Source organism: Acipenser ruthenus, chromosome 12 (assembly GCF_902713425.1).
Source record: "Acipenser ruthenus chromosome 12, fAciRut3.2 maternal haplotype, whole genome shotgun sequence".
Taxonomy (NCBI): domain Eukaryota; kingdom Metazoa; phylum Chordata; class Actinopteri; order Acipenseriformes; family Acipenseridae; genus Acipenser; species Acipenser ruthenus.
Genome location: NC_081200.1, coordinates 31073800 through 31083952, shown reverse-complemented (window position 1 = coordinate 31083952; position 10153 = coordinate 31073800).

Genomic DNA, 10153 nt, shown 5'->3' with positions numbered 1-10153 from the left:
TTTTTTTCAACAACAGCTGGGTTAAACTTACCCAGTTTCATTACGGCAATCTGGATGCTCTAACACTGTTGGGCTGGGGTTCAGTTAAATCGGTTTTGAACTCGGTTGTCGAATTTTTTGCTCTAATGTGGACAGGGCCTCTGTTTATGTAACTCATACAGATGAGTTTGTTTGTGTTTCTAGATATTGAATGCTATATATATATAACTCTCCCTGCTTTTTAACTTTGCTCATTATAAGTTTCCAGCTGTACCTCCCTCATTTGCACATCCCTTGCACAATGCAGATATCTCAAGAAGTGATCCAATATTCATCTCGGGGAAATGAGAGAATCTTCCAGACAATTGTGCAATTGTACTATTTAAAAAAAATAATAAAAAAAAAGCTTAAACCGATTCAACTTTGCAGTACACCTCACAATATTAGGTTGATGATTATTGTGTGCTTCAGATCTTCAACACAGTATGATGCTACATTTCTTAACTGTCAGTTGGTGGAACGGTGTTTAGAGAATGTCCATTGCACAAGAAACCTCGCCCTCTTAAGAAGTGTTGTGGCTTTAGAAAGAAAATGTACAGAGTGTGACAGCAACAAACGTGACCACTCTGCATCCAGATACACCTAAATCTAACCCCTCATGCACACAAGGCTTCCATGCACACCTCAGCATGACGGGGAGGAGGAGGAGGAAGAGAGCACGTCACCAACTTTAATCACCTCCAAATGCATTGAGGTTTGTGGAGAAGGCTTCAGCGGAAGGTCCTGCTCAAAAATATGCCTAGTTAGAGTGTATCCCAAAGGACAGCCTGAGAAAGCAGCAAGGATGTACGCTATCCTGGACGATCAAAGCAATAGATCGTTGGCCAGGTCAGAGTTCTTTGATTTATTAGGTGTATGTAGGAACACTTTGCCATACACACTCAGTACATGTGCAGGATTGATGGAGACAACAGGGAGAAGAGCAAATGGTTATGTGGTAGAGACGGTAGATGGCATTACTAAGCTATCCCTCCCTACACTTATAGAATGTAACCAGATGCCAGACAATAGGAGCGAGATTCCTACACCTGATGCAGCGTGTCATCACTCTCACCTGAAGTCTGAGGAGATTTTCACACAAGGAAAGTGTGATCTTGGACATACAGTGTTTGAGAGAACAAAGGACGACGATAAACCAGCCCCTTCAATCGAGGACAAAGAGTTCTTCAAAGACAAATCGAACAGCTGGGTAGCTCCACTCCCATTTCGCACGTCTAGACGTCAACTTCACAACAACAAAGAGCAGGCCCCTAACCCGACTTGCTTCACTACGTCGTACCTTGGAGAAGAAACCAGAGACAAAGTGTCATTTCGGGGTCTTCATGAAAAAGATATTCGACAACAGTGACGCAGAGTTAGCTCTGCCATTGAAGGAAGGTGAAGAGTGCTGGTATCTGCCGATCTTTGGCATGTACCACCCACAGAAACCGGGTCAAATCAGAGTGGTATTTGACTCAAGTGCTCAATTTCAGGGCATCTCACTGAATGATGTTCTTCTCACCGGACCAGACCTAACCAACAGCCTTCTTGGAGTGCTAATCCGTTTCAGAAAGGAGCCTGTCACTATAACAGCCGACATCCAGCAGATGTTCCACTGTTTTGTCATTCGAGAAGACAATAGAAATTGCTTAAGATTCCTGTGGTACCGTGACAGTGACATCGATGACAAGATCGTGGAGTACAGGATGAGGGTACACATCTTCGGTAATAGCCCGTCACCCACAGTGACCACCTATGGACTCAGAAAGACAGCACAGGAAGGAGAAGGGATATGGTACTGACGCTAAACAGTTCGTAGAAAGAGACTTCTACGTAGACGATGGACTTAAATCGATGCCTACGGATGCAGGCCATTAATCTGCTCAAAAGAACACAGTAAATGTTAGCTGTCACTAACCTGAGGCTCCACAAAATAGCCTCCAACAGTGCCAAGGTAATGAAGGCGTTCCCTTCAGATGACCACACAAACGACCTGAAGGACTTTGACCTCGGCGTCGACATGCCTCCTATTCAACATAGCCTCGGGCTAAGCTGGGACCTAGTGTAAGACACATTCACATTCCAGGTGTCAATTGATAAAAAAAAACGTACACTCAACGTGGCGTCCTGTCAACAGTGAACAGCCTCTATGACCTGCTCTGGGTTGTGGCTCCGGTCACCATACAAGGGAGGTCCTTACTTAGAGAGCTTTCTTCAGAGACACGAGACTGGGACAACCCACTACCAGTGGAAAAGCAAGAGGAATGGGAAATGTGGAAAGATTCTCTATAGGCCCTCGATCACCTCCAGGTTCCGCACCCTTACGCACCTACATCTCTTGCCACAGCTCAGCGCAGAGAAGTCTGTGTCTTCTCAGATACTTCAATGAATACCATAGCAGTGATGACTTACTTAAAAACCACAGACAGCGAGGAAATGCACCACGTAGGGTTCATCCTAGGTAAGGCTACGCTAGCACCGCAGCCCAAACACACTATTCCAAGACTTGAGCTGTGTGGAGCTGTGCTGGCAGTATAAATAGCAGAGCTGATATTAGGCGAAATGGACATCAAACCTGACGCCATCAAGTTCAATACCAACAGCAAGGTAGTGCTGGGCTACATATACAACCAAATGTCACGTTTTCACTTTTTACGTACTCTTTTCATCTTATTTGCTCTGTGCAAACTCATAAACTCAGGGGAGACGTTGAGGAGGACAGAGATGTTTAAAACTCCTAGTGGTTTATGTTCGAGCACTGGACGAGCTGCGTGTCCATACAACCTTTGTTTAATCAAGAAAATCACACAGACTCATTTGTTTTGAAGTTTTACGAATCAGAGCGACTTAAGTGCTCCTTCGGTTTATTGGTAGATTGCGCATATCACCAAAATCCCAGCAGGTAATAACAACTAGTCAGGGGTATTACAAGCATAGCATTAATACTTCAATACAATAATACAGTTATATGTATTATGTGCAGCCCTCAGGCTGGCTGAGCAAGAAGCTGACAGCACCCACTGCTATATTTTAGCACATTCAATACATCACCCTCTTAATACTAAAACATAGTTTCCATACCTTATAGCAATGCAGTCAATTCATGTGAGATATAATAATCAAATATTCCCTTACCTTCCAGTAACAAGGAAATGTGGTTTGAACAAGAAGAAAATAACTGTCTTCAAAAGGCAGATAATTCTAAATTCTGATCAAACAGCAATTAGCTCTATACGAAAGTCTGCAGAGGAAGGACCACGTCACCCTGCCAGGCTGAGAAGTGGTAGTGGTGGTTTCAGTGTGATTTGCCTAGGGTTTTTATAGGATTTTTGTCCCATTGAAAGCAATGGGAAGCCCCAGTTAAATCCAATCATCAATCTATATAGACAGCTCTTATCTTTTTGGCAAACAGTAATCTCTAAAAAATCCAACCAACTCTTCAGACTTAATTGGAGTCATATGCCAACAAATTAACACTGGCCCATGATCTCATCTACTCATTTCTGACCTCCTCCTTCATCTGAAAAGTTAGGTGATGCAGAGTTCACAAAATCCCTGCTACCTTGAATCACTACTTACAATTGTTACAAGATATCACATTATTTTTACATACAATTACATTATTTTTTACACATTATTTTTACATACAATTACCCATTTATACACAATTTCATTGGAGCTTGCAAGGAACTAAAGATCGACACTACCGTCGTCGATGGTACCAGTGTTGAGAAATACCTATGTGACCAAGGCTACACATGGGTGTTCAACCCCCATCACTGTTCACATACGGGTGGCGCCTGGGAACGAATGATTGGTGTCGCTCGCCGTATCCTGGACTCCATGCTATCAGATATTGGCCCCTCTTGACTCTCCCATGAAGTCCTGACAACTCTCATGGCCAAGGTTTCAGCTTTCGTTAATGCAAGACCTCTTGTTCCTGTGTCTACAGACCCGGAGTTGCCACTCATCTGACTCCTGCTACACTTCTCACTCAGAAGGTTGGCACTCCTTCGGAGCCACCTGGAGAGTTCGACGTGAAAGACCTCTACAAACGTCAGTGTCGACCAGTGCAAAGCCTCGCCAACACGTTCTGGAACCACTGGAAGCATGTGTATCTTGCAACGCTTTAGAATCGCCACAAATGGCAGTCTAACAGACCGGATATCCAAGTAGGTGACCTCGTCTTACTGAGAGACAAACAAGTCGTACGGAACGAGTGGCCAATGGGACTCATTGTCAAAACAATTCCCAGCGGAGATGGGAAGGTCCATAAGGTTGAGGTCAAGGGACAAGGGACTGTGAAAATCTTTGCCAGACCCATATCACTGAGACAGACAAGAGTCAAAGTTGTTTGAATTATGATTTATTACATTGTTGTTTCAACTTATAGAGATAGCGGTATCTTACAGATACCAGACGCGGAGTGTTCTGTACTCGTAGCGATTCATTTATGTTCTTATGTTGTATTGCCCTCTGGGGGTCATTTGAGGGATCAACGTAAATCATTGAATCTGTTTCTACATCTTTTGACTAGGAGCTGGGCAGTCATAGGGGAGAGTTTAATAGTCGATCCTCCATTGCTGTAATAAGAAGGAATGTACAGTTTCTATCTGCTCATGTTGTAGCAATATCTGTAAGTACGATTAATGTGATTACTGTAGACGTAATTATTAACGTAATTATTAACACTGTAAGCTTGTATTTTACTGCAGTATTGTAGAGATTTATTGTGAACTTGTGCTAGTACTGTAGCCTTGCATTACAAACAGCAATGAGAGTGGCCTCACTAGCCCTCGCTGTAGATAAGATCAGTTGTTTATTATATTTGGTTAATCTCAGTGTATTGTAATATGCGCTATGGTGATGTAAGATTCTAGCGAAACATTGTGTACAAGTAAATGCTAGTTTTAGGATGTCAGATGTAATTTAGTACATTTTTATGTCCTAGTTGAGAAAGTTACACTGACTATGCATTGTTTGTGTACGTTTAAACCTGCGTACTTTCAGGTATTCAAGAAAGACTTAAGGAATATTGTATTTCTCGTTATTTCCTTTTAGTTTCACACCATTACCATTCAAATTGTTACGTTTTCAATAAACACATCAGAGTTCAGAAGTTCATCCTGTCTTCGTGTCAATTGTTGGAATGGTGTTTAGCTCTCTGTATAGTCGTACAGTGTCACGTGCGATAAGGACAGAACAGTAAGTAAGTGGATTCTAAATTGTATTTGCTCAGTGGAGTTTACTCTGCTAATGGAAAAGAAAAGCTATTTTTAAAATAGGAGTTTCTTTGTGCATAAGGGTGTGTACTTTAGTACACACCCTTATGTTGTTATGTTGTATTTTTCAAAAATAGAACATGATGAGTGACCTTATTATGTATTTCCTCATTGTCATTGAAATCAATCTGTGATGGAATGAAAAGTAAATGCATGGTTGGGATTAACAGCCTGTGCAATGGGTGAAATCTGTGCTGGTTGATTGTATTATTAACAATGGAAATAACTTGTCCTTGCTTTGATGAATGCATTTTCCAATGTAATCACGTACTGCAGTATTAAACAATCCCTACTTAATTTTATGTATGTGGTAATATATGTAATTGAAATTGTTCTACATGACTGTACATTATGTTAGAGATATGTTTTATTATAAATGTTCCCAGTTTTTAATTCCTTATCTGTTTAATAAATAATATATCAAAATTATGTTCATATACAGTGTGTATATATATATATATATATATATATATATATATATATATAGTGCCTTGCAAACGTATTCAGACCACTGACCAATTCTCTCATATTACTGAATTACAAATGGTACATTGAAATTTCATTCTGTTTGATATTTTATTTTAAAACACTGAAACTCAAAATCAATTATTGTAAGGTGACATTGGTTTTATGTTGGGAAATATTTTTAAGAAAAATAAAAAAACTGAAATATCTTGCTTGCTAAGTATTCAACCCCTGTGCTGTGGAAGCTCCCAGTTTACACCGATGAAAGAAATTGCCCCAACGAGGACACGATTACCTTACCATTGGCCTCCACCTGTGAACCATTAAAGTTGCTGTCACATTTTCTGGATAAAAACCCCACTGTTGAAGGATCATTGGCCAGGCTGTGTATCTGAAGGAAAATAAAGACCAAAGAGCATTCTACAGAAGTTAGAGATAAAGTAATACAAATGCATAGATTAGGGAAAGGGTACAAAATAATATCCAAGTGTTTGGATATCCCAGTGAGCACAGTTGGATCAATAATCAGGAAGTGGAAGCTGCATCACACCACCCAGGCACTGCCAAGAAAAGGTCGTCCCTCAAAACTCAGCACTCAAACAAGAAGGAGACGAAGCCACAGAGAGGCCAACAATCACTTTGAAGGAGCTACAGAGTTCAGTGGCTGGGAGTCAACCATATCAAGAGCTCTGCATAACACTGGCCTGTATGGGAGGGTGGCAAAAAAGAAGCCATTACTCAAAAAGTACTATCTGAAAGCACGTCTGGAGTTTGCCAGAAAGCATGAGAGTGACCCAGCTGCGATGTGGGAAAAGGTTTTGTGGTCAGAGGAGACCAAGATAGAGCTTTTTGGCCAAAACTCAAAGCGCTATGTGTGGCGCAAACCTAACACCGCCCATGCCTCAAGACACACCATCCCTACTGTGAAGTATGGTGGTGGCAGCATCATGCTGTGGGGATGCTTCTCATCAGCAGGGACTGGGCATCTTGTTAAAATTGAAGGAAGAATGGATGGAGCAAAATACAGGGAAATACTGCAAGAGAACCTGCTTCAGTCCGCTAAAAAACTGAAGCTTGGGAGGAAATTCACCTTTCAGCAGGACAATGATCCCAAGCACAAGGGCAAAGCAACATTGGAGTGGCTCAAGAACAAAAAGGTGAATGTCCTACAGTGGTCCAGTCAAAGTCCTGATCTCAATCCCATTGAGAATCTGTGGCACTATTTCAAAATTGCGGTCCACAACCGTCATCCAACCAACCTGAACAACCTGGAGCAAATCTGCCAAGAAAAATGGGCCAAAATCACTCCGACACTGTGTGCAAAGCTGGTACATACTTACCCCAAAAGACTTAAAGCTGTTATTGCAGCGAAAGGTGGCTCTACCAAATATTAATGTGTGGGGGTTGAATACTTATGCAAGCAAGATATTTCAGTTTTTTATTTTTCTTAAAAATATTTCTCAACATAAAACCAATGTCACCTTACAATAATTGATTTTGAGTTTCAGTGTTTTAAAATAAAATATCAAACGGAACGAAATTTAAATGTACCATTTGTTATTCAGTAATATGAGAGAATTGGTCAGGGGTCTGAATAATTTTGCAAGGCACTGTATATATATATCCATATACAGGCTTTTTTATACAGGTTATACTCTGGTCTGGCAAATGCAAGGTACTGAGCATTAAGTTGTCCAGCTTTGTCTATCCCCATGTCTGTCTGGAACACCGGTGCCAGCTAAAATTCAATAATCTCTCATAGTGATATGAGGATTTCATGTTATGTACCCTAAAGGCTTTAATGTTTGACTACTCAATTACATGGGGGGAAAGCAACAGTGCTTATTAACTTATTAACTTCTTTATGAGTTTGAAAAAGGAGTTTGTAAATGTCTATAGGGTTCCAATGGGGAATGTTCTGTGGAATTTGCTTAAATGCTGTATTGTTAAACTCTTTGATTTAAATAAAATACCTTATGTTTAATCTTTCAGTGCACTGCACTTTTTGTCATTATTCAGTGTTAATACCCTAGTTGACAATTGAGTGTTCCCTTTCACAGGGTTCTCTCCAGGCCTTTTCAGTTGGGCGGGCCACCCAGCGAAGTGGCTGTGGCCTCCTGGCTGAGAAAACCTGATCCGCCCGTCTTGCAGATGCTGCTGTGCCTTTAACAATAAGGATTGATTGTGCTTCTAGCAGACGAGATCACTTGTGCGTTGCTAGGTGAAAAGCAGCTTGGAACCATATGACAGCTCTGTTACAATATTTAACCAATCAGAGAGTTGAAGGGGCGGGTTTTCTGCTAAAAAAATAACCGATTATTTTCAAAGCAAAAATAGTGACAATGAATGCAGGGTTTTCAAAATAAGCCAGCAATCCTCCACCTAATACTATATTTGCGCCGGCTACTTTATTCAAATTATTAAGATTATTTTGGGGTATTATCGTTCAGTCCATTTTTGTCGTATTATTGTACTGTAAGTTGATATATAGTACATAATATCTATACATATTCTAATCCCCACCCCCCAAAAAAAGCATATTCCATTTGTTGTGATATCGTAACAATGTGTACCCAGGTGTTTGTGAGAGATATTGGGGGTTCATTTGTAGAGGCTGTACGCCTTTACTAAGAAAGGCGTGATGGGATAGCAGCTGAACACTTGTCAGCTGATATACACATGCTTAAGTGCAGAGGTGCTGGATCATTACACTCAGGTTTCATGCAAGTTATGGTGACCAAACGTGTGTGAGTACTGTTGTGTAAAAATAATGGTTAAAATGTAGAACAGCGAAAAACAAAAATAGATGTGCATTAACAAAATGACCTGAAAACTTAAGATAAATAAAACAATTTAAATGAAATAAGCTCAATAATTAAGCTAAAAAGGAAGTGAAAAGGTTACGGTTTTTTTTTGGTTTTTTTTGTTAACTCCAATAAACCTACATTATCTTTCCCCAGTGAAATCATAGATTGCCTAAATAAACACTGTAATTTACCATAATAAAAAAACAGTAATGAAAAAGAAAATGTGAAACATAAAAAAGAGCAACAAGAGATAGTCAACGAAAGACAACACATTATTCAAATTATTTGTCGTATTATATATTTAATGTAAGGCAAGTTTATTTTTCCGTTAAAAGTGATCCCGGCTATAATGTTCTGCTGCCCAGCTGTACAGAACCCTGCTTTCAAGCATGAAATTTAACCATTACCGAATGGGTATTTACCTCCTAAAGACCAAAAACCTCAATAAGATCTAAGGCCCCCCCCCCCCCCCCCCCCCAGGCTGCAATAGCTCCCCGGCCGCAGTTATTTTACTGGCTTTGGCATGTGTATAATTAAAGTAATTGTTATTACTGTATTTTGTTGAGAAATATTTTTCTTTTCTCATTCTGTTTTTCATTCTGTATGTGGAACCCCCCTTGGCAGGGTCTCCACATAAATGTTTTGGAGCTGCAGGTTTAGCTGCAGAATTCTTTGCAGGAGGTTCAAGGGAGACCTGTGCTTGTCCGTATGGACAACACAACAGTGGTGGCATACATAAACCACCAGGGCAGCCTCAGGTCTCCCAGTCTCCATCACGTGGCTCGCAAGCTTGCTCTGAGGCATAAGAGAACCTCCTCTCACTGGGGGCAGTACACCTGCCCGGGGTGACAAACTGGGCAGCGGACCTCCTCAAAGGGAGCTCTTAGTAACCCCTTGTTGGCCCAAGAGGCTGTTTTTCAGCCCTGAGGCTGCCCCTGTGCGGCCAGTCATGGAGTCTACCCAAGCGCCATCGAGCCTGCAGCCTGGGTCTGGCCCCTGAACGGCTGACTGGGTCTGACTGGGTCTATCCAATAGGGTTATTGACACCATGCAAAATGCCAGAGCAGCGTCCACGCATTCCCAGTACAGATACAAGTGGGGCGTCTTTCAGACTTGGTTCCTGCCTTAGGTCTCCCCAGGAGCTCACTTCCTGCCGGAGAATTTTTGAAAGGAGCTCGGCGCCTTCGGCCGCCTATGAAGGATATTGTTCCTCACTGGAGGCTTAACGTGGTGCTGGATGCACTCATGAAGCCTCCGTTTGAGCCCTTGCATTCAGATGAGCTGAAATTTGTATCTCTCAATGCGGCTTTCTTTCTTGCAATCCTTTCCATTCTTTCTTGTTAAACAAAACAAATCACTAACACAAAATACAAAACAATACAAGTCAGGCTGGGCAGTAGCCTTCACTGATCCTGTATTTATCTGCTGTTTTGAATTTCTCTCTCTTCTCCGCTCTCGCTCCTCCTCTGAACACCCACCACGAGTGCAGAGAGTTGCAGGTTTATATATCGTGGCCGAGGGGTTTAACTGGCTAGTAATTATTCTATTACCCCTCGGCCACAATCTTCACAAGTTTTTTTA